Below are 26558 nucleotides of genomic sequence, written 5' to 3' on the forward strand. Positions count from 1 at the left end.
GCAGGGGTGGGACGGGATGGGGCAGGGGTGGGACGGGATGGGGCAGGGGTGGGGCGGGATGGGGCAGGAGATGGGGCGGGAGGGGCAGGGGATGGGGCGGGAGGGGCAGGGGAGGGGCAGGACGGGGCAGGGGTGGTGGCTTTCGCCTTCTTACCCTCCTTGGTCGGCTTGGCCATCCGTGGTGTTGGCTCCGGAGCTGGGGCTGGCTTCGGTGCTCTCGCTGCCACAGATGCCCATGTTCTCTCCCTCTGGGGGCAGTCCTTGTAGCTGTGGGCTGCCAGTCCGCAGAGGTTGCAGGTCTTGCTCTTGGGGCAGTCCTTGGTCGTGTGACCTGTCACACGGCAATACCTGCAGGCATCCTCCGTACAGTCCTTGCCCTCGTGGCCCATCTTGCCACATCTCCTGCAGGTCTGCGGCATGTCCGGGTAGAAGATAAGTCCTGTGGAGTTGCCCAAGGAAAATGTCGTTGGCAGGTGCTGTAGTCCGTCTGGAGAAGCAGGGTTCTTGTTGAGTCTGACGACCACAGACCACTTGCAGGTCCAGTATCCGAGTGAGTTCAGGATGCGGGTGGGCTCCCTCACCACGGTGCAGAAGCGCTTCAGGAAGGTCGAGATGTCCGTGCCTGGGGTGTGTGGGTTCCGCATTGAGACCGTCACCCGCCTCTCCTCTCTTTGAATAAGGCAGTTGCCCACAAAGCGAGAGAAAGGGGATTCGGGACTCGCCGCTTTCACCACCTCCCAGTATCTTCTACAGGTCCCAATGGTGGCAAAGGTGATGTAGAAGATTCCCGAAAAGAAGGTTGCTATTCCCAGGGTGTCAGCCGTGGGGAAGCCTTGATCCGCCAGCATCTTCTTGCAGAACACGTCGTGGGACATGTCCGGCACCCTTCCGTCCACGGGCTTGAGCTTCAAGGCAACAGTCTGCCTCATCCAGGGCTCCAGGGTTGGAGCTTCCAGGTTAGGAATTCTGCCGCCCTTCTGCCTTGCCGTGGTGGAGGTTGAAGCTTGCTGTGGTTGGGGCTGGACCTCCAGGCCTTGCCCTGCAGCCTCCTGGGTGGACTTGCTGGTTGAGGCCATGGCTTCTTCCAGCATGCTCTTTTCCGCTTCCTTGCTTGCTTGTGGAGAGAGGCTTCGCAAAGTCTTCTTTCCCGGGTGGGAGGAGCTATGCAGATCCGGTCCCGGTGGGAGGAGCTATGCAAATCCTTCTCCAGAGGCAGCGAGTTTCTTCGAAAGGATTCTGCGCCGCCTTCCTCTTCGCCGCTGTTCCGGAATTCACCGCCGATTCCCTTCTTCCAGGTTCTTCGTCGGCTTCTTCCGGAGCTGCAGTCTTCAAGATCTTCTCCTTCTTCAGATGTTCCGAGGCAGGCAGGAGACGATCTTCAGGTGGTATGCTCTACAGAAATGCGGTTCTAATAAGAACGAAAAGTACTGCAATCGTACTACGCAAAATCTCTACCACAATGCTTGGAGTTCTTCAGACCGTAGCGATCATGGTATCTCCCCTGCCAGGTAAGTACAGATACTACACTTGATCTTAGCCAAAAGGCCGAGAAGCGATAACCGTGAAAGGGGCGGGCCCAACAAGGTGCCCTTCATGGGCACTATCACTGCTTGCTGTCAGGGAGGCTGCCAGACAATTTTCCATGCACACTCTGGGCTGGGGAGCAGTCAACCACCAGTACACACAGCAGAACCTAAACCCATACCATTATTGCTAAGCAGCAAGACAGGGGCCCATTGCACTCCCACGGGGCCTTTTTAAATGCAATCCATAACCCGGATTTGCCAGGAACCCTTCTTACTCCTCCTACTTGCATGTGACACTGGGCTTAGGATCTGCATAGGAAACACACACACAAGCACACACCTACCTTTGTTGCCTGCAGATGCCTCCTTGGCTGTCCCCAAACGGTATCAAACCAACACCCACGGGAAGCTGTAAGCATAGAGGACATGCCTGCACCCCATTGGACTTACCTGTGTGGGTTAAACCCGGGTTATTTGACAACCTATGGCGGTGATGGTTCTGCTCAGGCAGAGCAGTGCTGATGCTCCTCATAAAGCTGTCGCTGCTGTGAAGGTTCTAGGTGACATCACAAATCCCTATGGTTACATACACAACAAAGCTGGGTTGTTGTTGTTTACACTCTGCAAGGCCTGTGGAAGTGAGTGACATCATAGCACTGTAGTTCTGAGGGTTCTAGATGGATGCAACAATCTCCTGTTGCTTCTATGAAGGCCATAATAGACGACATCACCAAACAGCTCCATAGTCACATACACAGCAAAGGAGAGATGTTGTTTACACCTAGTGATGTCAGTGGTATTGAGTGACATCACAGCACAGTGCTAAGGCTCCTGGGCCTGGACACAGCAGCGGCTGCAATATCTCAACGGAGAATACGTTTATATATATGTGTGTGTGCGCGTATATATATATATATATATATATATATATATATATTTCTCCGCCGAAATCACTTTTAAACCCATTTCCACCTTTTTTTCCCTTCTCTTCCTCTTACTTTTTTTTCACGTTTTTTTACGTTTTTCTCCTTTTCGCCTCTTTTCTGGGCGTATTATTCTTCTTTTTCTTCTTTTTTTTCGTCTAATGCATACCCCATCAGTGCAGCAATGCTTATTCAATACCGCCAGCAGATGGAGACACTGGGGGATAATTTTCTAAGGATTTATACTGATTTTTCCTGTCTGAATTTGTCGCACAGAAAGTTGCAGGCCAAATATGTGTGACATTTCTGCGACTTTAGCTTCTAGAGCATTTTTACAACATTATACATAGGTGCTGAATACATAAAAAGCGACTGTTCAGCGACAGACAAGTCGCATCGGCTGAAAGTAGGCCAGAATGTCAGTCCATGTTGGAGCAGGTTTAGATACAGTCTAAAGTATAGATCTCAAAGTCTGTGCACAGAATTTAGCAAGGGCCTCGCACCTTCTGATGCATCAGGTAGGTGCACAATAGCATAGCCTAACCCTCTGTACTTTGGTCTATATTGATGCGGGACATAGTCAGCCAGCTGATGACCAATCCATTAGTGCAATGGATGGCTGGAAGCATTTGTCTTTGCCTTTGCAATACCACAGAAGCAATGCATGGTCAATGTACAGCAATGACACACCTGTGTGAACAGCCAGGAGACCCCCCCCCCCCCATGTTATGTTACATAGTTACATAGTTAGTACGGTCGAAAAAAGACATATGTCCATCAAGTTCAACCAGGGAATTAAGGGGTAGGGGTGTGGCGCGATATTGGGGAAGGGATGAGATTTTATATTTCTTCATAAGCATTAATCTTATTTTGTCAATTAGGAACATTCAGCACCCACCCGCTATCAAGGCAGCTGCCTATCATGTCATGCCCTACCTGCACAGGTGTGCTGGCTACTCAAATGATCCAATTAAGGAGGCCATTTAGTCAGCAGCAGCAGAAGTCCTGTGCCTGGACGCTCCAACAGCGGCCAGACACAAGCAGAAGCAGAAGCAGCAGAAGCAGCAGCAGCACCACCTTTTGTTTTTTGGCTGCAGCAGCAGCAAGGCCCACAGGGCTGGCTAGCTGGCTAGCCAGCAAGCAGGTAGCAATGAAAGTAGGAATCTTTCTTTTTAACCCTGTAAGGGGGTGGTGCACTGTACCCGAAGATACTGCCATATCGGGTCAATGCATAGGGCGACGGAAGCAAGCTTCGAAATCGGCCCCCGTTCTCAAAAATCCATTTAATATATGGTCCCCAGATAGGGGACGTATCAGATATTAAACTGATAAGAACAGATTTTTTTTTTTTTTTTTTTTGATTGAAAGAGCTTTATTTTCCGTTCAGTCATTACAAGTCGTACAATAAATTACAGTCACACAAAGCATGATAGTACAATACACAGCAAAGGTTCCCTAAGCTATACATCGCACACCATGCTACTCTAACATTCAGCTCAATCCTGCAATATAAAGGCACAAGAGATCAAACAAAAACCAAATAATACAATCTGTGATCGGGGTAGGGGTGTGGGCGACTATGTGGGGGTAGGGAGGGGGCGGATCACAGGGCCAAACTGTTGGGCTGTATCTTCAGGGAGACATGGGAGAAGGAGAGGGGTCTTCACTCCTCTTCTTCCTCATCAACGGCCGAGCTGTCCAAGATGGAATAGTCTCTAAGCAGGTTCTTGATGAACCTGCGGCAGTCCCGGACGGACATGTTTTCCCTGTTGATCACGAGGCGGTTCCTGGCAAGCCACACTGCGTCCTTAAAACAGTTCATAAGGCGCCAGGCCTCCTGGATGGCCTCCACGTCGTGGGTCCCAGGGAACAGGCCGTAAAGCACCGAATGGTACGATAGGCAGCTCCTGGGCACTGAGTCTCTGAGTTCCTGTTCTAGGGCGTCCAACAGACCCTGTGCAAAGGGGCACTGCCAAAACACGTGGAAAGATGTTTCCTCCACGTAGGGGCAACGGGGGCAGTACCGGGTCTTGCACAGGTTGCGGGCATGCATGAATGACCTGAGAGAGAGACCTCCCATGACGGCCATCCACGACAAGTCCTTGTGTCCATTGGTAAGCCGCTTTGAGGCCACATTGTTCCAAACTGTCTCTGCAGTGGCTGCGGGGAGTCCCGGAACCAGCTCGGTCGAGTCCTTAGCTCGGATGAGCTTGTGGATTGTCTTTGGCTTCCATAGGTCTGGTTTCAGTCCTTCCAGCTGGTGCTCCCTCACAAACCGGACAACATCCCCATAGAACCAGGGAGTGTTCCAGTTGTAAGGGATGGAGCTGTCCCACTTGTCCCAGCCCAGCTGTCTCCAGAGGGGCATGAGAAGCAAGCGAGACATGGACCTGCCCGCTGAGCCAGTCTTTTCTACAAGAGTCCGCTGCACCGTGACACATGCAAAGGAGGCCCTCAGCAGAGCGGGGATGTCGGGTATTCCCTTCCCACCCTTGCGGGGTTCCTTGTACATCACGGTCCTCTTGACTCTGTCCATTTTGCCCCAGACGAAGCCAAACACTGTCCGGGTGATGGCCTTGCAAACGGTGGTATGGGGAGGCCAGGCCTGTGCGGTATATTGGAGCACAGGCAAAACTTCACTCCGCAGGACAAGTGCCTTGCCTTCCATCGTGAGCTTTCTGGAGCTCCACAGTCCGATCTTCGAGTTTATCCTTCCTAGTCGGTCTTGCCAAGACTTAAGGGCCGCTCCTTCCTTCCCGAACCAGACTCCAAGAATTTGAATGAAGTCCGGCTTAACGGCAAAGGGGAAGGGGGCGGAGGAAGCCAGGTGCCACTCCCCGAAGAGCATGGCCTCCGACTTCCCGCAGTTGACTTTTGCCCCCGAAGCTCTGCCGAAGTCCTCGCAGGTCTGGACGAGTGCAGTCACCGAACGCTGGTCAGCGCAGAAGACGGTCACGTCGTCCATGTAGAGCGAGCACTTGACCTCGTGGCGATCTGGTCCTGGTGCGGTGATCCCTCTGATCTCTCCATTCTGCCGGATAGTCTCAGCGAAGAGCTCTATAACACAAACAAAAAGGAGAGGTGAAAGAGGGCAGCCTTGTCTAACCCCTGAAAGAATAGGAAAGGGGTCAGTCTTCCAGCCGTTCACCAACACCGTGCTGTAAATGTCAAAATACATAACGTTAACAAAAGAGCAAAACATCTTCCCCAGACCCAGCCTGCGCAAAACCCTGTCCATGAATGCGTGGGAGACACGGTCGAACGCCTTCTCCTGATCTAAGCTGACCAGGGCGGCGCGGCCCCCGCGGTCCTGGATGTAATGGACCGTGTCTCTCACAAGGGCAAGGCTGTCGGCAATCCTGCGGCCAGGAATGCTGCAGGTCTGGTCCGGATGGACGATCTGCCCCATGACAGGTTTCAGCCTGTTGGCCAGCACCTTGGCGAGGATCTTGTAGTCCACGTTCAGGAGAGAGATGGGACGCCAGTTTTTCAGGTCACATCTCTCCCCCTTCCGCTTATACAAGATCGTGATCATCCCTTCCCTCAACGACGGAGGCATTCTGCCCCCCACCACCATCTCCTCGTACACCTCCAACAGGTCCGGACAGATCAGGTCACCCAGCGCTACGTAGAGCTCGGCCGGGAGACCGTCACTGCCCGGGGTCCTGCCGGGCTTAAAGGATTTAGCGGCAGAGAGCAGCTCCCCCACCGTCAAGGGATCGTCCATAGCCGCCGCACCTGCGGGATCAACAACGTTAGTGACACCTGACAGGAACCTCTCGGCGGCTTCGGGGTCGGATGACTTGGGGGCGTAGAGGTTGCTGTAGAAGTCGTGGACGACCCCCATCACTTCCTCCTTGCCGCTCCTCATGTGTCCGGTCTCATCTCGTAGCTCAGTCAGGGGCGTGTGGCCGGCATGGAGCTTCCTGAAAAAGAAAGAGTTACATTTCTCACCCTTCTCCAGGTTCTCCACCTTGGAACGAAAGACGATTCGCTTGGATTCCTCCTCAAAGTGCCTTTTCAAGCTCTTTTTGGTCTCCTCCAGCTCCTCCCTGACGTCCCAGCCACACTGGAGCAGGTCCTGCAGGGACCGCAGCTCGCGCTGCAGTTTCCTCAAGTCCCACTTCTTCGCACACGCCTGTTGTCTGCCTTTTGCCTGAAAGAAACAACGGAATTCGACTTTAACATATTCCCACCAATCGCTGATGCACTTGAACAGACATTTGTCATTTCGCCATACAAGGTAAGCATCCCTAAGTTCCTCCATGACCTCCCTCTGCTCCAACAGGGCACAATTCAACTTCCAGGAGCCCGGGCCAGGTGGGAATCCATGGCCCAGAGTCCCCCGGAATCGAATGGCCCTGTGGTCAGAGAAGAAGCAGGGGACCATAGAGTACGACACCTTTCTGACTGCTCTCGAAGTGAAGATGAAGTCTATCCGAGAACGGAGCGAGCCATCGGGGCGGCTCCACGTATAGTTTACGGAGCCGTTCCCGATGGACCCGACAACGTCCTGCAAGGATGCCTCCGTCACCATCTCAATCAGCAGTTTAGACGTCACGTCCAGGTTGGCGGATGTGCCAGAACTGCGCCCGTCCACCTCAATGGGGCAGTTGAAGTCACCACCCAACACTACTGCTCTAGTGGTGGCGAGTTCAGCCCGCAGGGCCTGGAGAACCTCCAGTCGGACATCCCTCTCAGGGGAGGCATACACGTTGATGAGCCGCACGGGCTCACCCGCCCAGGAACCGTCTGCGACAAGAAGTCTGCCACAGACGAGCTCCCGGACGGAATCAAGTGCAAAGTTACCTCCCCTGATCAGGATGGCCACCCCCGCAGACCTATTGTCGCCCCCACCAGACCAGTAGGAAGGGCCGTGAGGCCACTGCCTGGCCAGATGGTTGTAAGACCTAGAAGCAGACAAAGCACATTCCTGCAACATGTAAACATCACACCTCTGGGAATCTAAGAACGTAAGAACAGTCTGAAATCTAAACCAAGCTCTAATACTCCTCACATTAATGCAGAAGATGTTGAGATCAGCCATGGGAATAAAAAGAGAGGTTAGTTCTGATACTAGTTACCAGTCTGGTCGGACGGGTCCTCTTCTCTGGCGCCTGTCGGCTCCTGTGGCTTCTCGTAGCGCCCTTCCAAGAACTCGTCGTAGACCGTGTTGGACGGAGTGTCCAGGATTTTCTTAACCTCTGGGTCCTGCAGCAGCTCCTCCATAGATTGAGCTTGGACTGGCTCTGCTTGGACCTGCTCCACTTGGGCCTGCTCCATCACCTCCTCTCCTTCTGAAGCCTCAAGGCTCTCGCAGACCTGCTCCATCTCCTCCTCCTCATCTGAAGCTTGAGGGGTCTCGCAGGTCTCGATTATCTTTCTTTTGTGGGACTCTTCTGATACGTTGTCCCTTCCTTTCCTCTTCCTCTGTATGGTACCTGGGGGAGGAAGCACAGGAAAGTCCTCCGAAGGGCGGGCACCAGCAGCTGGAGGGGGGTTAGGTGCTGCTGGGCCAGGAGAGAAAGGAGGCTGGGTGGGGCGGGGGGCAGGAGAGAGTGCCCGGGCAGGGGAGGACGGGGCAGGGGTGGGCCGGGCAGGGGAGGACGGGGCAGGGGTGGGCCGGGCAGGGGAGGACGGGGCAGGGGTGGGCCGGGGTGGGGTACGGGGGGCAGGGGTGGGCCGGGGTGGGGTACGGGGGGCAGGGGTGGGGCGGGATGGGGCAGGAGGGGCGGGGGTGGGACGGGATGGGGCAGGAGGGGCAGGGGTGGGACGGGATGGGGCAGATGGGGCAGGGGTGGGACGGGATGGGGCAGGGGTGGGGCGGGATGGGGCAGGGGTGGGACGGGATGGGGCAGGAGATGGGGCGGGAGGGGCAGGGGATGGGGCGGGAGGGGCAGGGGAGGGGCGGGACGGGGCAGGGGTGGTGGCTTTCGCCTTCTTACCCTCCTTGGTCGGCTTGGCCATCCGTGGTGTTGGCTCCGGAGCTGGGGCTGGCTTCGGTGCTCTCGCTGCCACAGATGCCCATGTTCTCTCCCTCTGGGGGCAGTCCTTGTAGCTGTGGGCTGCCAGTCCGCAGAGGTTGCAGGTCTTGCTCTTGGGGCAGTCCTTGGTCGTGTGACCTGTCACACGGCAATACCTGCAGGCATCCTCCGTACAGTCCTTGCCCTCGTGGCCCATCTTGCCACATCTCCTGCAGGTCTGCGGCATGTCCGGGTAGAAGATAAGTCCTGTGGAGTTGCCCAAGGAAAATGTCGTTGGCAGGTGCTGTAGTCCGTCTGGAGAAGCAGGGTTCTTGTTGAGTCTGACGACCACAGACCACTTGCAGGTCCAGTATCCGAGTGAGTTCAGGATGCGGGTGGGCTCCCTCACCACGGTGCAGAAGCGCTTCAGGAAGGTCGAGATGTCCGTGCCTGGGGTGTGTGGGTTCCGCATTGAGACCGTCACCCGCCTCTCCTCTCTTTGAATAAGGCAGTTGCCCACAAAGCGAGAGAAAGGGGATTCGGGACTCGCCGCTTTCACCACCTCCCAGTATCTTCTACAGGTCCCAATGGTGGCAAAGGTGATGTAGAAGATTCCCGAAAAGAAGGTTGCTATTCCCAGGGTGTCAGCCGTGGGGAAGCCTTGATCCGCCAGCATCTTCTTGCAGAACACGTCGTGGGACATGTCCGGCACCCTTCCGTCCACGGGCTTGAGCTTCAAGGCAACAGTCTGCCTCATCCAGGGCTCCAGGGTTGGAGCTTCCAGGTTAGGAATTCTGCCGCCCTTCTGCCTTGCCGTGGTGGAGGTTGAAGCTTGCTGTGGTTGGGGCTGGACCTCCAGGCCTTGCCCTGCAGCCTCCTGGGTGGACTTGCTGGTTGAGGCCATGGCTTCTTCCAGCAGGCTCTTTTCCGCTTCCTTGCTTGCTTGTGGAGAGAGGCTTCGCAAAGTCTTCTTTCCCGGGTGGGAGGAGCTATGCAGATCCGGTCCCGGTGGGAGGAGCTATGCAAATCCTTCTCCAGAGGCAGCGAGTTTCTTCGAAAAGATTCTGCGCCGCCTTCCTCTTCGCCGCTGTTCCGGAATTCACCGCCGATTCCCTTCTTCCAGGTTCTTCGTCGGCTTCTTCCGGAGCTGCAGTCTTCAAGATCTTCTCCTTCTTCAGATGTTCCGAGGCAGGCAGGAGACGATCTTCAGGTGGTATGCTCTAGAGAAATGCGGTTCTAATAAGAACGAAAAGTACTGCAATCGTACTACGCAAAATCTCTACCACAATGCTTGGAGTTCTTCAGACCGTAGCGATCATGGTATCTCCCCTGCCAGGTAAGTACAGATACTACACTTGATCTTAGCCAAAACGCCGAGAAGCGATAACCGTGAAAGGGGCGGGCCCAACAAGGTGCCCTTCATGGGCACTATCACTGCTTGCTGTCAGGGAGGCTGCCAGACAATTTTCCATGCACACTCTGGGCTGGGGGGCAGTCAACCACCAGTACACACAGCAGAACCTAAACCCATACCATTATTGCTAAGCAGCAAGACAGGGGCCCATTGCACTCCCACGGGGCCTTTTTAAATGCAATCCATAACCCGGATTTGCCAGGAACCCTTCTTACTCCTCCTACTTGCATGTGACACTGGGCTTAGGATCTGCATAGGAAACACACACACAAGCACACACCTACCTTTGTTGCCTGCAGATGCCTCCTTGGCTGTCCCCAAACGGTATCAAACCAACACCCACGGGAAGCTGTAAGCATAGAGGACATGCCTGCACCCCATTGGACTTACCTGTGTGGGTTAAACCCGGGTTATTTGACAACCTATGGCGGTGATGGTTCTGCTCAGGCAGAGCAGTGCTGATGCTCCTCATAAAGCTGTCGCTGCTGTGAAGGTTCTAGGTGACATCACAAATCCCTATGGTTACATACACAACAAAGCTGGGTTGTTGTTGTTTACACTCTGCAAGGCCTGTGGAAGTGAGTGACATCATAGCACTGTAGTTCTGAGGGTTCTAGATGGATGCAACAATCTCCTGTTGCTTCTATGAAGGCCATAATAGACGACATCACCAAACAGCTCCATAGTCACATACACAGCAAAGGAGAGATGTTGTTTACACCTAGTGATGTCAGTGGTATTGAGTGACATCACAGCACAGTGCTAAGGCTCCTGGGCCTGGACACAGCAGCGGCTGCAATATCTCAACGGAGAATACGTTTATATATATGTGTGTGTGTGCGCGTATATATATATATATATATATATATATATATATATATATATATATTTCTCCGCCGAAATCACTTTTAAACCCATTTCCACCTTTTTTTCCCTTCTCTTCCTCTTACTTTTTTTTCACGTTTTTTTACGTTTTTCTCCTTTTCGCCTCTTTTCTGGGCGTATTATTCTTCTTTTTCTTCTTTTTTTCGTCTAATGCATACCCCATCAGTGCAGCAATGCTTATTCAATACCGCCAGCAGATGGAGACACTGGGGGATAATTTTCTAAGGATTTATACTGATTTTTCCTGTCTGAATTTGTCGCACAGAAAGTTGCAGGCCAAATATGTGTGACATTTCTGCGACTTTAGCTTCTAGAGCATTTTTACAACATTATACATAGGTGCTGAATACATAAAAAGCGACTGTTCAGCGACAGACAAGTCGCATCGGCTGAAAGTAGGCCAGAATGTCAGTCCATGTTGGAGCAGGTTTAGATACAGTCTAAAGTATAGATCTCAAAGTCTGTGCACAGAATTTAGCAAGGGCCTCGCACCTTCTGATGCATCAGGTAGGTGCACAATAGCATAGCCTAACCCTCTGTACTTTGGTCTATATTGATGCGGGACATAGACAGCCAGCTGATGACCAATCCATTAGTGCAATGGATGGCTGGAAGCATTTGTCTTTGCCTTTGCAATACCACAGAAGCAATGCATGGTCAATGTACAGCAATGACACACCTGTGTGAACAGCCAGGAGACCCCCCCCCCCCCCCCATGTTATGTTACATAGTTACATAGTTAGTACGGTCGAAAAAAGACATATGTCCATCAAGTTCAACCAGGGAATTAAGGGGTAGGGGTGTGGCGCGATATTGGGGAAGGGATGAGATTTTATATTTCTTCATAAGCATTAATCTTATTTTGTCAATTAGGAACATTCAGCACCCACCCGCTATCAAGGCAGCTGCCTATCATGTCATGCCCTACCTGCACAGGTGTGCTGGCTACTCAAATGATCCAATTAAGGAGGCCATTTAGTCAGCAGCAGCAGAAGTCCTGTGCCTGGACGCTCCAACAGCGGCCAGACACAAGCAGAAGCAGAAGCAGCAGAAGCAGCAGCAGCACCACCTTTTGTTTTTTGGCTGCAGCAGCAGCAAGGCCCACAGGGCTGGCTAGCTGGCTAGCCAGCAAGCAGGTAGCAATGAAAGTAGGAATCTTTCTTTTTAACCCTGTAAGGGGGTGGTGCACTGTACCCGAAGATACTGCCATATCGGGTCAATGCATAGGGCGACGGAAGCAAGCTTCGAAATCGGCCCCCGTTCTCAAAAATCCATTTAATATATGGTCCCCAGATAGGGGACGTATCAGATATTAAACTGATAAGAACAGATACTACACTTGATCTTAGCCAAAAGGCCGAGAAGCGATAACCGTGAAAGGGGCGGGCCCAACAAGGTGCCCTTCATGGGCACTATCACTGCTTGCTGTCAGGGAGGCTGCCAGACAATTTTCCATGCACACTCTGGGCTGGGGGGCAGTCAACCACCAGTACACACAGCAGAACCTAAACCCATACCATTATTGCTAAGCAGCAAGACAGGGGCCCATTGCACTCCCACGGGGCCTTTTTAAATGCAATCCATAACCCGGATTTGCCAGGAACCCTTCTTACTCCTCCTACTTGCATGTGACACTGGGCTTAGGATCTGCATAGGAAACACACACACAAGCACACACCTACCTTTGTTGCCTGCAGATGCCTCCTTGGCTGTCCCCAAACGGTATCAAACCAACACCCACGGGAAGCTGTAAGCATAGAGGACATGCCTGCACCCCATTGGACTTACCTGTGTGGGTTAAACCCGGGTTATTTGACAACCTATGGCGGTGATGGTTCTGCTCAGGCAGAGCAGTGCTGATGCTCCTCATAAAGCTGTCGCTGCTGTGAAGGTTCTAGGTGACATCACAAATCCCTATGGTTACATACACAACAAAGCTGGGTTGTTGTTGTTTACACTCTGCAAGGCCTGTGGAAGTGAGTGACATCATAGCACTGTAGTTCTGAGGGTTCTAGATGGATGCAACAATCTCCTGTTGCTTCTATGAAGGCCATAATAGACGACATCACCAAACAGCTCCATAGTCACATACACAGCAAAGGAGAGATGTTGTTTACACCTAGTGATGTCAGTGGTATTGAGTGACATCACAGCACAGTGCTAAGGCTCCTGGGCCTGGACACAGCAGCGGCTGCAATATCTCAACGGAGAATACGTTTATATATGTGTGTGTGTGCGCGTATATATATATATATATATATATATATATATATATATATATATATATATTTCTCCGCCGAAATCACTTTTAAACTCATTTCCACCTTTTTTTCCCTTCTCTTCCTCTTACTTTTTTTTCACGTTTTTTTACGTTTTTCTCCTTTTCGCCTCTTTTCTGGGCGTATTATTCTTCTTTTTCTTCTTTTTTTCGTCTAATGCATACCCCATCAGTGCAGCAATGCTTATTCAATACCGCCAGCAGATGGAGACACTGGGGGATAATTTTCTAAGGATTTATACTGATTTTTCCTGTCTGAATTTGTCGCACAGAAAGTTGCAGGCCAAATATGTGTGACATTTCTGCGACTTTAGCTTCTAGAGCATTTTTACAACATTATACATAGGTGCTGAATACATAAAAAGCGACTGTTCAGCGACAGACAAGTCGCATCGGCTGAAAGTAGGCCAGAATGTCAGTCCATGTTGGAGCAGGTTTAGATACAGTCTAAAGTATAGATCTCAAAGTCTGTGCACAGAATTTAGCAAGGGCCTCGCACCTTCTGATGCATCAGGTAGGTGCACAATAGCATAGCCTAACCCTCTGTACTTTGGTCTATATTGATGCGGGACATAGACAGCCAGCTGATGACCAATCCATTAGTGCAATGGATGGCTGGAAGCATTTGTCTTTGCCTTTGCAATACCACAGAAGCAATGCATGGTCAATGTACAGCAATGACACACCTGTGTGAACAGCCAGGAGACCCCCCCCCCCCCCCCCATGTTATGTTACATAGTTACATAGTTAGTACGGTCGAAAAAAGACATATGTCCATCAAGTTCAACCAGGGAATTAAGGGGTAGGGGTGTGGCGCGATATTGGGGAAGGGATGAGATTTTATATTTCTTCATAAGCATTAATCTTATTTTGTCAATTAGGAACATTCAGCACCCACCCGCTATCAAGGCAGCTGCCTATCATGTCATGCCCTACCTGCACAGGTGTGCTGGCTACTCAAATGATCCAATTAAGGAGGCCATTTAGTCAGCAGCAGCAGAAGTCCTGTGCCTGGACGCTCCAACAGCGGCCAGACACAAGCAGAAGCAGAAGCAGCAGAAGCAGCAGCAGCACCACCTTTTGTTTTTTGGCTGCAGCAGCAGCAAGGCCCACAGGGCTGGCTAGCTGGCTAGCCAGCAAGCAGGTAGCAATGAAAGTAGGAATCTTTCTTTTTAACCCTGTAAGGGGGTGGTGCACTGTACCCGAAGATACTGCCATATCGGGTCAATGCATAGGGCGACGGAAGCAAGCTTCGAAATCGGCCCCCGTTCTCAAAAATCCATTTAATATATGGTCCCCAGATAGGGGACGTATCAGATATTAAACTGATAAGAACAGATACTACACTTGATCTTAGCCAAAAGGCCGAGAAGCGATAACCATGAAAGGGGCGGGCCCAACAAGGTGCCCTTCATGGGCACTATCACTGCTTGCTGTCAGGGAGGCTGCCAGACAATTTTCCATGCACACTCTGGGCTGGGGGGCAGTCAACCACCAGTACACACAGCAGAACCTAAACCCATACCATTATTGCTAAGCAGCAAGACAGGGGCCCATTGCACTCCCACGGGGCCTTTTTAAATGCAATCCATAACCCGGATTTGCCAGGAACCCTTCTTACTCCTCCTACTTGCATGTGACACTGGGCTTAGGATCTGCATAGGAAACACACACACAAGCACACACCTACCTTTGTTGCCTGCAGATGCCTCCTTGGCTGTCCCCAAACGGTATCAAACCAACACCCACGGGAAGCTGTAAGCATAGAGGACATGCCTGCACCCCATTGGACTTACCTGTGTGGGTTAAACCCGGGTTATTTGACAACCTATGGCGGTGATGGTTCTGCTCAGGCAGAGCAGTGCTGATGCTCCTCATAAAGCTGTCGCTGCTGTGAAGGTTCTAGGTGACATCACAAATCCCTATGGTTACATACACAACAAAGCTGGGTTGTTGTTGTTTACACTCTGCAAGGCCTGTGGAAGTGAGTGACATCATAGCACTGTAGTTCTGAGGGTTCTAGATGGATGCAACAATCTCCTGTTGCTTCTATGAAGGCCATAATAGACGACATCACCAAACAGCTCCATAGTCACATACACAGCAAAGGAGAGATGTTGTTTACACCTAGTGATGTCAGTGGTATTGAGTGACATCACAGCACAGTGCTAAGGCTCCTGGGCCTGGACACAGCAGCGGCTGCAATATCTCAACGGAGAATACGTTTATATATGTGTGTGTGTGCGCGTATATATATATATATATATATATATATATATATATATATATATTTCTCCGCCGAAATCACTTTTAAACTCATTTCCACCTTTTTTTCCCTTCTCTTCCTCTTACTTTTTTTTCACGTTTTTTTACGTTTTTCTCCTTTTCGCCTCTTTTCTGGGCGTATTATTCTTCTTTTTCTTCTTTTTTTCGTCTAATGCATACCCCATCAGTGCAGCAATGCTTATTCAATACCGCCAGCAGATGGAGACACTGGGGGATAATTTTCTAAGGATTTATACTGATTTTTCCTGTCTGAATTTGTCGCACAGAAAGTTGCAGGCCAAATATGTGTGACATTTCTGCGACTTTAGCTTCTAGAGCATTTTTACAACATTATACATAGGTGCTGAATACATAAAAAGCGACTGTTCAGCGACAGACAAGTCGCATCGGCTGAAAGTAGGCCAGAATGTCAGTCCATGTTGCAGGTTTAGATACAGTCTAAAGTATAGATCTCAAAGTCTGTGCACAGAATTTAGCAAGGGCCTCGCACCTTCTGATGCATCAGGTAGGTGCACAATAGCATAGCCTAACCCTCTGTACTTTGGTCTATATTGATGCGGGACATAGACAGCCAGCTGATGACCAATCCATTAGTGCAATGGATGGCTGGAAGCATTTGTCTTTGCCTTTGCAATACCACAGAAGCAATGCATGGTCAATGTACAGCAATGACACACCTGTGTGAACAGCCAGGAGACCCCCCCCCCCCCCCCATGTTATGTTACATAGTTACATAGTTAGTACGGTCGAAAAAAGACATATGTCCATCAAGTTCAACCAGGGAATTAAGGGGTAGGGGTGTGGCGCGATATTGGGGAAGGGATGAGATTTTATATTTCTTCATAAGCATTAATCTTATTTTGTCAATTAGGAACATTCAGCACCCACCCGCTATCAAGGCAGCTGCCTATCATGTCATGCCCTACCTGCACAGGTGTGCTGGCTACTCAAATGATCCAATTAAGGAGGCCATTTAGTCAGCAGCAGCAGAAGTCCTGTGCCTGGACGCTCCAACAGCGGCCAGACACAAGCAGAAGCAGAAGCAGCAGAAGCAGCAGCAGCACCACCTTTTGTTTTTTGGCTGCAGCAGCAGCAAGGCCCACAGGGCTGGCTAGCTGGCTAGCCAGCAAGCAGGTAGCAATGAAAGTAGGAATCTTTCTTTTTAACCCTGTAAGGGGGTGGTGCACTGTACCCGAAGATACTGCCATATCGGGTCAATGCATAGGGCGACGGAAGCAAGCTTCGAAATCGGCCCCCGTTCTCAAAAATCCATTTAATATATGGTCCCCAGATAGGGGACGTATCAGATATTAAACTGATAAGAACAGATACTACACTTGATCTTAGCCAAAAGGCCGAGAAGCGATAACCATGAAAGGGGCGGGCCCAACAAGGTGCCCTTCATGGGCACTATCACTGCTTGCTGTCAGGGAGGCTGCCAGACAATTTTCCATGCACACTCTGGGCTGGGGGGCAGTCAACCACCAGTACACACAGCAGAACCTAAACCCATACCATTATTGCTAAGCAGCAAGACAGGGGCCCATTGCACTCCCACGGGGCCTTTTTAAATGCAATCCATAACCCGGATTTGCCAGGAACCCTTCTTACTCCTCCTACTTGCATGTGACACTGGGCTTAGGATCTGCATAGGAAACACACACACAAGCACACACCTACCTTTGTTGCCTGCAGATGCCTCCTTGGCTGTCCCCAAACGGTATCAAACCAACACCCACGGGAAGCTGTAAGCATAGAGGACATGCCTGCACCCCATTGGACTTACCTGTGTGGGTTAAACCCGGGTTATTTGACAACCTATGGCGGTGATGGTTCTGCTCAGGCAGAGCAGTGCTGATGCTCCTCATAAAGCTGTCGCTGCTGTGAAGGTTCTAGGTGACATCACAAATCCCTATGGTTACATACACAACAAAGCTGGGTTGTTGTTGTTTACACTCTGCAAGGCCTGTGGAAGTGAGTGACATCATAGCACTGTAGTTCTGAGGGTTCTAGATGGATGCAACAATCTCCTGTTGCTTCTATGAAGGCCATAATAGACGACATCACCAAACAGCTCCATAGTCACATACACAGCAAAGGAGAGATGTTGTTTACACCTAGTGATGTCAGTGGTATTGAGTGACATCACAGCACAGTGCTAAGGCTCCTGGGCCTGGACACAGCAGCGGCTGCAATATCTCAACGGAGAATACGTTTATATATATGTGTGTGTGTGCGCGTATATATATATATATATATATATATATATATATATATGTGAGAAGCCTACGGCTGAATTTGTGGGAGGGGCCGGGTGTATTTAACGTTCGGCCTCTCTGCAAGCCGGCACGTTCATCGCACAGCGTTGTTCGCACAGCGTTGGAGACGTTACAGGAAGGGACGTCAGCAAGCGGGGATTTCCGGTTCCGGTCAGGTGAACGGCGGGCGTTCAGCCAGGGGACACGCATCGATCTCCAGGACTGAATCCAGAGGACGGGTAAGCGCTGGATACAGGGGCCTTTAGTGGCCACGCCCGTGAAACGTACAGCCCCGCAAACGGTTCCTCGCAGGGGGGACGGCAGATTCGCAGCCAACTGATTCTGCCAGGGACGCTTAGATGGCAGTGCAGAGTCTGTGAGGGGGGGGTTGATTGGCAGCATGTCGGTACTGAGGATGGTGATAACTTGTTATGTCGTTATTTCTGAGTGATCACCGGCGGTGTTTGTGACAGGGTACGTGCCATGCATATCGCTGACAAGAAGGAGGGTACAAGGTCTTCAATCTTGACGATGGGATAACGTACTATGTGGCTGGGTATTGTTACATTATGCATTTATACTTTATAGGCTTAAAAGTGCGTAGGACAAGTCCTGGCAAAACAGTCAAAACTCATAGGTATGTTCCAAGGTATATGTATTAGCACTGGGAACCGGTAGTTGTCACAGTTGATGCACATTACTGAGATACATTGACAGCTATGATTGATCTGACAAGGCACAGGCTGTGACTACTCTGGAGATGTGATCACGGGGATACCACGTGCAGTGGGGCGGAGGTCATGTCTCCAGGGGGTCAACAGCCGCAGCTCATCCGGATAGATCTCAGTATATGACAACAGAACAGGGGCCAACACAGGGGGGGACATAACAGTAAACCTCTGAAACGACTATTGGCGTCTGACGCGTCAGGGCATGCATGCGCAGGTGTACGCACATGCAGAGGGTGGGTGCAGATGCGTATGCATGTACATGTGGGGGGCATGGTCGTATAAAAAAAAAATAAAAAAGGGGGACGGGTGTCATTCCTTGGACAGGCCCCATGGCTAGCATCACAGGACATACGGAACGCCACACAGGAGCAAACATTGACACTCCCGCATAACAAGGACTACTGGCACGTGGCCAGAGCACACCGTATAGCTCACGTTACGGACTCATAAGAGTAACCAACAACTGCAGTCCGACACGATTTAGGGGCAGCATTCACAGCTGGTCATCTTCAACTCGTTTCCAGGTGTGCTACTGACACGTTTTTCAGAGCATACCACACGTCACGCACATATGTAGGAGTTTAACCTGTTATCCTGACACGCTTTCAGGGGGTGACCTACAGCCAGGTTTGCTACTGACACGTCTTTCAGAGCATACCACACGTTATGCACTTTTGTAGGAGTTAACCCGTTGTACTGACACGATTTCAGGGGGGTAACCTACAGCTGGTTTGCTACTGACACGTTTTTCAGAGCATGCCATCGCGCTACACACTTGAATAGAAGTGAACCGTCACCCTGACACGCATGCAGGGTGGCGGGGGGGGGGGACATAACAGTTATTGGCTGCTGACACGTTTTCAGAGCATACCATACGTCATTCATTGGTAGGAATTTAACCCGTTGTCCTGACACGTCTTCAGGGGGGTAACCTACATCTGGTTTGCTGCTGACACGTTTTCAGAGCATACCACACGGCACACGTACGATTAAGCGCAGATCCACTTATCCTGACACGTTCTTCAGGAGGGTAGCTACGACTCATTGCTGCTGACACGTCTTCAGAGCAATACACTTATAATTAGACTATCTCCCGAAACATCTTGCAGGACGGAACCACGACAAGACAGTTGCGGACACATTTTCAGAGCAATTCGCACGAGGCGACACGTTGCGTTCACACGGTCCACGACAGGGGCTTGTGCTCCGCAGGCCTTAGAACCTTATGTCACGATGGTGTAAATGTTGGCGGTTTCACTGTCCCACGATCATGTTTTCACGACAATTGGGATGGTCTAGTATAGTCACGGTCAACGAGCCAGGAGAGTTGGTCTAGGTAGTACACGGTGAGGTGGTAGGCACCTGAGTCGATAGTAGGAATGTTATAGCATGTGTTAATATATCGTGTTGTCCTAGGTCCTTGCCTGACGGTTGACGGTGGTAGTTGGCAGGTTAGTAGCAGAAGGGCTTATCAACTAGAGTCGGAAGGCATACATGGTTTTCATGTTTTATTAATCTCTCCCCGGCACCCGTCATGGCCCGGACAGGTGGAGGCATTATGTCGAACGCATCAGACATCGAAGACACGTTGTCTGTCCCAGAAACCCCTGCCAGGAGTTCCGAGCAGGGAATAGGCACGGCGTACAGATCCTGGACAATTCCCAGATTGATGGAGGAGCTTCGCAAGAAGGGAATTCCATTTCCGGCGGCAGCTAGGAAAGCAGAATTATACAAGCTGCTAACATCAGGACAGGAAGCGAGCGGCAGTCAGCAGGACATGTCAGGGCAGACAGTAGCCACGTCCCTGGCACAACTGCATTCTATGATGAACAGCATGTTGTCCTCCATGTCCAGCCTGGAATCCAGAATGGACACATTCGAGAGGGGTAGTGCGTCCCAAGCATCAGTTCCCCTCGCGGCGGTTGCACCCGCAACCCCAGCTACGCCTATGGTGGCAACTCCTGTAGGTAGGGGAACAACTCCTCCAAAAATCACGCCATCACACTTCATTCCCGCTTCCATCCGCAAGGATATTCTGGACGGCAAGGACGTTAACCTGGCATCCTTGCTTATCAGCACCCAAGACGTCACTGAGACGAAGACGGTAGCATGTGGGGAGGTCTCGGTGGTCTTCAAGAGCAAGGATGCCAGGTTAAACCGCAAGCTCACTATAGTAGAGTTTGTGATTGCTTTCAGCCTATACAGGGATGTGATCTGTACTGAGAAACCAGAGAGGAGGGAAGAGCTGGACCTGTATTTGTACAAATTATCAGAGTTTGCGTACAAATACGGCGGGTCGTACTTCTACGAGTACCACAAGTCCTTTGCGGCAAAGGCTGCGGCAGGGGTCAGTCAGTTCGCTTACGAAACAGACTGGGGAGTGGTAGACACCGAACTGTTTTGTAAGCATTTTGCTGGGTTGAAGGCTCCGACCTGCACCATCTGCCAGTCTATTTCACACACAGCCCCGTGGTGTTCCAGCGCCAGCCACGAGCCTGAGCCAAGTACCAGTAGGGGGGTCACGGCTTCTCCTGCTCCCGGGCACAAGTTCTCGACTGCTGTAGACAAACTGGGGCGCCCTGTGAGGTACCTGGGCAGGAGCCAGGTATGCAACAACTACAACTTGGCAAGTTGCAATTTCAGCAACTGCAGGTTGTTGCACGTGTGCTTGCTCTGCTTCCGGGCCCATCCCAGCTCATTGTGCTCTCAGAGGTCACAGCAGTCGTGACTAGGCGGGGTCCAGGTGGATGCGCTGGCTGGTGTGTTGGCAGATCACCCGGAACGAGACTGGGTACAATGGTTACTCACAGGCTTCAGGTCGGGTTTCCACACAGGCTTAGTGTCTTTACCTCAATCTACGTTTGAGTGCAAAAATTTACGGTCAGCCACGCAGCAACCCCAGGTCGTTACGGAATTAATCCAACAGGAGTTAACCAAAGGCTTCATCATCGGGCCATTCCAGACGTCACCATTCGAAGTCTGGAGGGTCAGTCCGGTCGGGGTGGTGACAGGGAAATTCTCCAATAAAAAACGTTTAATTTACGACTTATCTGCCCCATATTCTTCTGTAGTACCCAGCCTGAATGCCCTGATCCCATCTGAAGAATTTGCTATGAAATATGCTTCAGTCGACCTCGCTATACAAAATATTCTTCAGTTGGGACCAGGTACATGGTTAGCAAAGGCAGATATTGCCGATGCCTTCAAGTTGCTACCAATAGCAGAAGAGTTGTGGAAGTGGTATGGCATAAAGTGGCAGGGCATGTACTATTTCGCCTCAAGACTCACGTTCGGCTCCAAGAGCAGCCCGTGGTTGTTCGAACAGCTAGCAAGAGCATTGCACTGGGTACTGGTAAATGTGTCAGGTTGTAGACACGTCATACATTACTTGGACGACTTTCTCCTGTTAGATCCCCCAGGCGGTAATCCCAACAGTCTGCTAGCACTGAGGTCTTTATTCGACACCCTGGGTATACCAGTATCTCATGGGAAAACGGAGGGACCATCAGCTAAGATTACATTCCTAGGTGTGGTACTGGACACAGAGAGAATGCAGGCCAGCCTGCCCGCAGACAAACTCAGTAGAATTAAAGAAACCATCCAGAAATTCATGAGAACACGAGTGACATCAAGGGTTGAACTACAGAGCTTGCTAGGCATGCTAGCTTTCGCAATGCGGATAATACCGCAGGGTATCAAGGCTGTTGGCACTACTGTCACTAGCAACAAAGTCAGGTAGTCCGGTCAAGTTAGGTCCTGAAGCGTTGGCAGACTTACACATGTGGCATGATCACATCAGTCAGTGGAATGGGGTGTCAATTTTCTTGCCAGCTGTCACTCTCGACTCCCCTAAGGTGTACACGGATGCCACAGGCACACTGGGTTTCGCAGCAATCCATGGCGAGCAGTGGATGGCCAGCCGATGGCCACCAGAGGTTATGGATGTCCCTGGGTTCAGCCGCACTTCCGCCTTGTTTGAAGTGTATCCCATAGTGGCAGCAGCACACGTCTGGGGATCCTCATGGTCCAAATCCACGGTCACGTTTTTCTGTGACAATTTGGCCACAGTACAGACAGTTAACAAGGGTAGATCCAAATCATTACAGGTCATGAGTTATTTGCGCAGGCTAGTATGGATAGCACTACAACACAATTTCAACTTCATTGCAGTACACATAGCTGGAACTTGCAACACAGCGGCTGATGCCTTGTCTAGGGGTAACTATGATCTTTTTTTCCAGGTCTCACCAGGTGCGGAGCCAGTAGCCACCACAGTGCCTTCACATCGGGTGCTAACTCTGGATTGAGGCGTTACTCCCTGATAGCAGAAACTTTAGTGAGGAGTTCATTAGCCCCAAGGACAAGGAAGGCTTACGCAGCAGCCATCAGCTTATACAGCTCGTTTCTGGACAGACACGCCTTGCCTTGGGGCTTTAGCATTTCCACTATACTACAGTTCATTGCCTTTTGCCACTCTGACCTGAGCTTGTCTTACAACTCCATCAAGTTACATATATCCGGAATTCAACACTACCATGCTTTACAATTCCCTGAAGAGCCTTCCATATGCTCAATACATCTTATCAAAGCGGCATTAAAAGGGGTTAATTCTACCTCCATCCCGCGGGTGGGTACACGGCAACCTATTACAGGGGAAATCTTCAGAAACATGTCGAATCTTCTCGACTCCGCCCCGTTCGGATGGTTCCACAGCAAGGTTATCAAGGTCGGCATATATTTGGCGCTTTATGGGTTTTTGAGGCCTGGGGAGATCACTTGTGCGTCACGTTCAGCACCTTTCGTAGACATAGGCCAACTCAGCATTAAGCAAAGTCATGCAGAGCTCACACTACGGGTCACGAAAACCTGCAGGGAGTCCACCATGGTGTGGTATTATCCCTCCGGTAACCCCTGGTGCCCTCTTGCGGTACTCACGGAGTGGGTAAACATCATGAATGGCAAACCAGAGTTAAGGCCACTGCTGCCTTTTGATTCAGCTCCTCTCACCACCGCTCAGTTTGTCAGTCATGTACGCACGTTGATTAGGCTGTTAGGTCTTGACCCACGCTGCTACTCAGGACACTCGTTCCGCATTGGAGCAGCCTCCGCAGCCTCCAAACACGGAGTACCGGTCCATATATTAAAAAAATTAGGAAGATGGAAATCAGATGCCTATGCGGCATACATTCCCAACCCCCAGTTAGAAATGGCGGATGTATTCAAATTTTTAGTGCTGTAATAAATAAAAGTAATTTTGCTTTCACCATTTACCTAACCGTGTTATCATTTTTTGCCCACTATAGGCGTGCCCTCGTTCGCGGTTTGGGCACAATTCAACCGCTGTTAAGATTCAGTAGTAAGGGTCAGTTAGTATCAGTCCAGGTTAAGGCATGTGTGTTCAGTGGCAGGATGTGTTTTACAGGTGGACGAGTTGTGAAACAAACAGATCAAGACAAGCATTGGTAAGTACGTCCAATTCCACTATCATGGGCCACGACCACAAGTGAGAAGCCTACGGCTGAATTTGTGGGAGGGGCCGGGTGTATTTAACGTTCGGCCTCTCTGCAAGCCGGCACGTTCATCGCACAGCGTTGCCCACCCTCCCAAACCCATTTTTCATTTATCACCAATAGGGCATGCCCACTATAGGCGTGCCCTCGTTCGCGGTTTGGGCACAATTCAACCGCTGTTAAGATTCAGTAGTAAGGGTCAGTTAGTATCAGTCCAGGTTAAGGCATGTGTGTTCAGTGGCAGGATGTGTTTTACAGGTGGACGAGTTGTGAAACAAACAGATCAAGACAAGCATTGGTAAGTACGTCCAATTCCACTATCATGGGCCACGACCACAAATATATATTTCTCCGCCGAAATCACTTTTAAACCCATTTCCACCTTTTTTTCCCTTCTCTTCCTCTTACTTTTTTTTCACGTTTTTTTACGTTTTTCTCCTTTTCGCCTCTTTTCTGGGCGTATTATTCTTCTTTTTCTTCTTTTTTTTCGTCTAATGCATACCCCATCAGTGCAGCAATGCTTATTCAATACCGCCAGCAGATGGAGACACTGGGGGATAATTTTCTAAGGATTTATACTGATTTTTCCTGTCTGAATTTGTCGCACAGAAAGTTGCAGGCCAAATATGTGTGACATTTCTGCGACTTTAGCTTCTAGAGCATTTTTACAACATTATACATAGGTGCTGAATACATAAAAAGCGACTGTTCAGCGACAGACAAGTCGCATCGGCTGAAAGTAGGCCAGAATGTCAGTCCATGTTGGAGCAGGTTTAGACACAGTCTAAAGTATAGATCTCAAAGTCTGTGCACAGAATTTAGCAAGGGCCTCGCACCTTCTGATGCATCAGGTAGGTGCACAATAGCATAGCCTAACCCTCTGTACTTTGGTCTATATTGATGCGGGACATAGACAGCCAGCTGATGACCAATCCATTAGTGCAATGGATGGCTGGAAGCATTTGTCTTTGCCTTTGCAATACCACAGAAGCAATGCATGGTCAATGTACAGCAATGACACACCTGTGTGAACAGCCAGGAGACCCCCCCCCCCCCCCCCATGTTATGTTACATAGTTACATAGTTAGTACGGTCGAAAAAAGACATATGTCCATCAAGTTCAACCAGGGAATTAAGGGGTAGGGGTGTGGCGCGATATTGGGGAAGGGATGAGATTTTATATTTCTTCATAAGCATTAATCTTATTTTGTCAATTAGGAACATTCAGCACCCACCCGCTATCAAGGCAGCTGCCTATCATGTCATGCCCTACCTGCACAGGTGTGCTGGCTACTCAAATGATCCAATTAAGGAGGCCATTTAGTCAGCAGCAGCAGAAGTCCTGTGCCTGGACGCTCCAACAGCGGCCAGACACAAGCAGAAGCAGAAGCAGCAGAAGCAGCAGCAGCACCACCTTTTGTTTTTTGGCTGCAGCAGCAGCAAGGCCCACAGGGCTGGCTAGCTGGCTAGCCAGCAAGCAGGTAGCAATGAAAGTAGGAATCTTTCTTTTTAACCCTGTAAGGGGGTGGTGCACTGTACCCGAAGATACTGCCATATCGGGTCAATGCATAGGGCGACGGAAGCAAGCTTCGAAATCGGCCCCCGTTCTCAAAAATCCATTTAATATATGGTCCACAGATAGGGGACGTATCAGATATTAAACTGATAAGAACAGATACTACACTTGATCTTAGCCAAAAGGCCGAGAAGCGATAACCGTGAAAGGGGCGGGCCCAACAAGGTGCCCTTCATGGGCACTATCACTGCTTGCTGTCAGGGAGGCTGCCAGACAATTTTCCATGCACACTCTGGGCTGGGGGGCAGTCAACCACCAGTACACACAGCAGAACCTAAACCCATACCATTATTGCTAAGCAGCAAGACAGGGGCCCATTGCACTCCCACGGGGCCTTTTTAAATGCAATCCATAACCCGGATTTGCCAGGAACCCTTCTTACTCCTCCTACTTGCATGTGACACTGGGCTTAGGATCTGCATAGGAAACACACACACAAGCACACACCTACCTTTGTTGCCTGCAGATGCCTCCTTGGCTGTCCCCAAACAGTATCAAACCAACACCCACGGGAAGCTGTAAGCATAGAGGACATGCCTGCACCCCATTGGACTTACCTGTGTGGGTTAAACCCGGGTTATTTGACAACCTATGGCGGTGATGGTTCTGCTCAGGCAGAGCAGTGCTGATGCTCCTCATAAAGCTGTCGCTGCTGTGAAGGTTCTAGGTGACATCACAAATCCCTATGGTTACATACACAACAAAGCTGGGTTGTTGTTGTTTACACTCTGCAAGGCCTGTGGAAGTGAGTGACATCATAGCACTGTAGTTCTGAGGGTTCTAGATGGATGCAACAATCTCCTGTTGCTTCTATGAAGGCCATAATAGACGACATCACCAAACAGCTCCATAGTCACATACACAGCAAAGGAGAGATGTTGTTTACACCTAGTGATGTCAGTGGTATTGAGTGACATCACAGCACAGTGCTAAGGCTCCTGGGCCTGGACACAGCAGCGGCTGCAATATCTCAACGGAGAATACGTTTATATATATGTGTGTGTGTGCGCGTATATATATATATATATATATATATATATATATATATATTTCTCCGCCGAAATCACTTTTAAACCCATTTCCACCTTTTTTTCCCTTCTCTTCCTCTTACTTTTTTTTCACGTTTTTTTACGTTTTTCTCCTTTTCGCCTCTTTTCTGGGCATATTATTCTTCTTTTTCTTCTTTTTTTTCGTCTAATGCATACCCC

At 50.4% G+C, this 26558-nt stretch overlaps 5 non-coding genes and 2 pseudogenes across 5 annotated transcripts; all 7 read right to left on the reverse strand.

Moving 5' to 3' along the window:
- Window positions 1–1400: 1400 nt before the first annotated feature.
- On the reverse strand, window positions 1401–1557 carry LOC130335414 (U2 spliceosomal RNA; annotated as a pseudogene).
- A 2078-nt stretch (window positions 1558–3635) lies between these two features.
- Window positions 3636–3823, reverse strand: LOC130335408 (U2 spliceosomal RNA). Its single transcript, XR_008877048.1, has one exon. It is a non-coding gene; the product is annotated as a U2 spliceosomal RNA (small nuclear RNA).
- A 5797-nt stretch (window positions 3824–9620) lies between these two features.
- On the reverse strand, window positions 9621–9797 carry LOC130335416 (U2 spliceosomal RNA; annotated as a pseudogene).
- Window positions 9798–11889: 2092 nt separating this feature from the next.
- On the reverse strand, window positions 11890–12080 carry LOC130335382 (U2 spliceosomal RNA). Its single transcript, XR_008877025.1, has one exon. It is a non-coding gene; the product is annotated as a U2 spliceosomal RNA (small nuclear RNA).
- Window positions 12081–14175: 2095 nt separating this feature from the next.
- On the reverse strand, window positions 14176–14366 carry LOC130335394 (U2 spliceosomal RNA). Its single transcript, XR_008877036.1, has one exon. It is a non-coding gene; the product is annotated as a U2 spliceosomal RNA (small nuclear RNA).
- Window positions 14367–16451: 2085 nt separating this feature from the next.
- Window positions 16452–16642, reverse strand: LOC130335406 (U2 spliceosomal RNA). The gene has a single exon (XR_008877046.1). It is a non-coding gene; the product is annotated as a U2 spliceosomal RNA (small nuclear RNA).
- Window positions 16643–25297: 8655 nt separating this feature from the next.
- LOC130335403 (U2 spliceosomal RNA) lies at window positions 25298–25488 on the reverse strand. Its single transcript, XR_008877044.1, has one exon. It is a non-coding gene; the product is annotated as a U2 spliceosomal RNA (small nuclear RNA).
- Between the last annotated feature and the right edge of the window lie 1070 nt (window positions 25489–26558).

Source organism: Hyla sarda, unplaced genomic scaffold, assembly GCF_029499605.1.
Source record: "Hyla sarda isolate aHylSar1 unplaced genomic scaffold, aHylSar1.hap1 scaffold_450, whole genome shotgun sequence".
In the NCBI taxonomy this organism is placed as follows: domain Eukaryota; kingdom Metazoa; phylum Chordata; class Amphibia; order Anura; family Hylidae; genus Hyla; species Hyla sarda.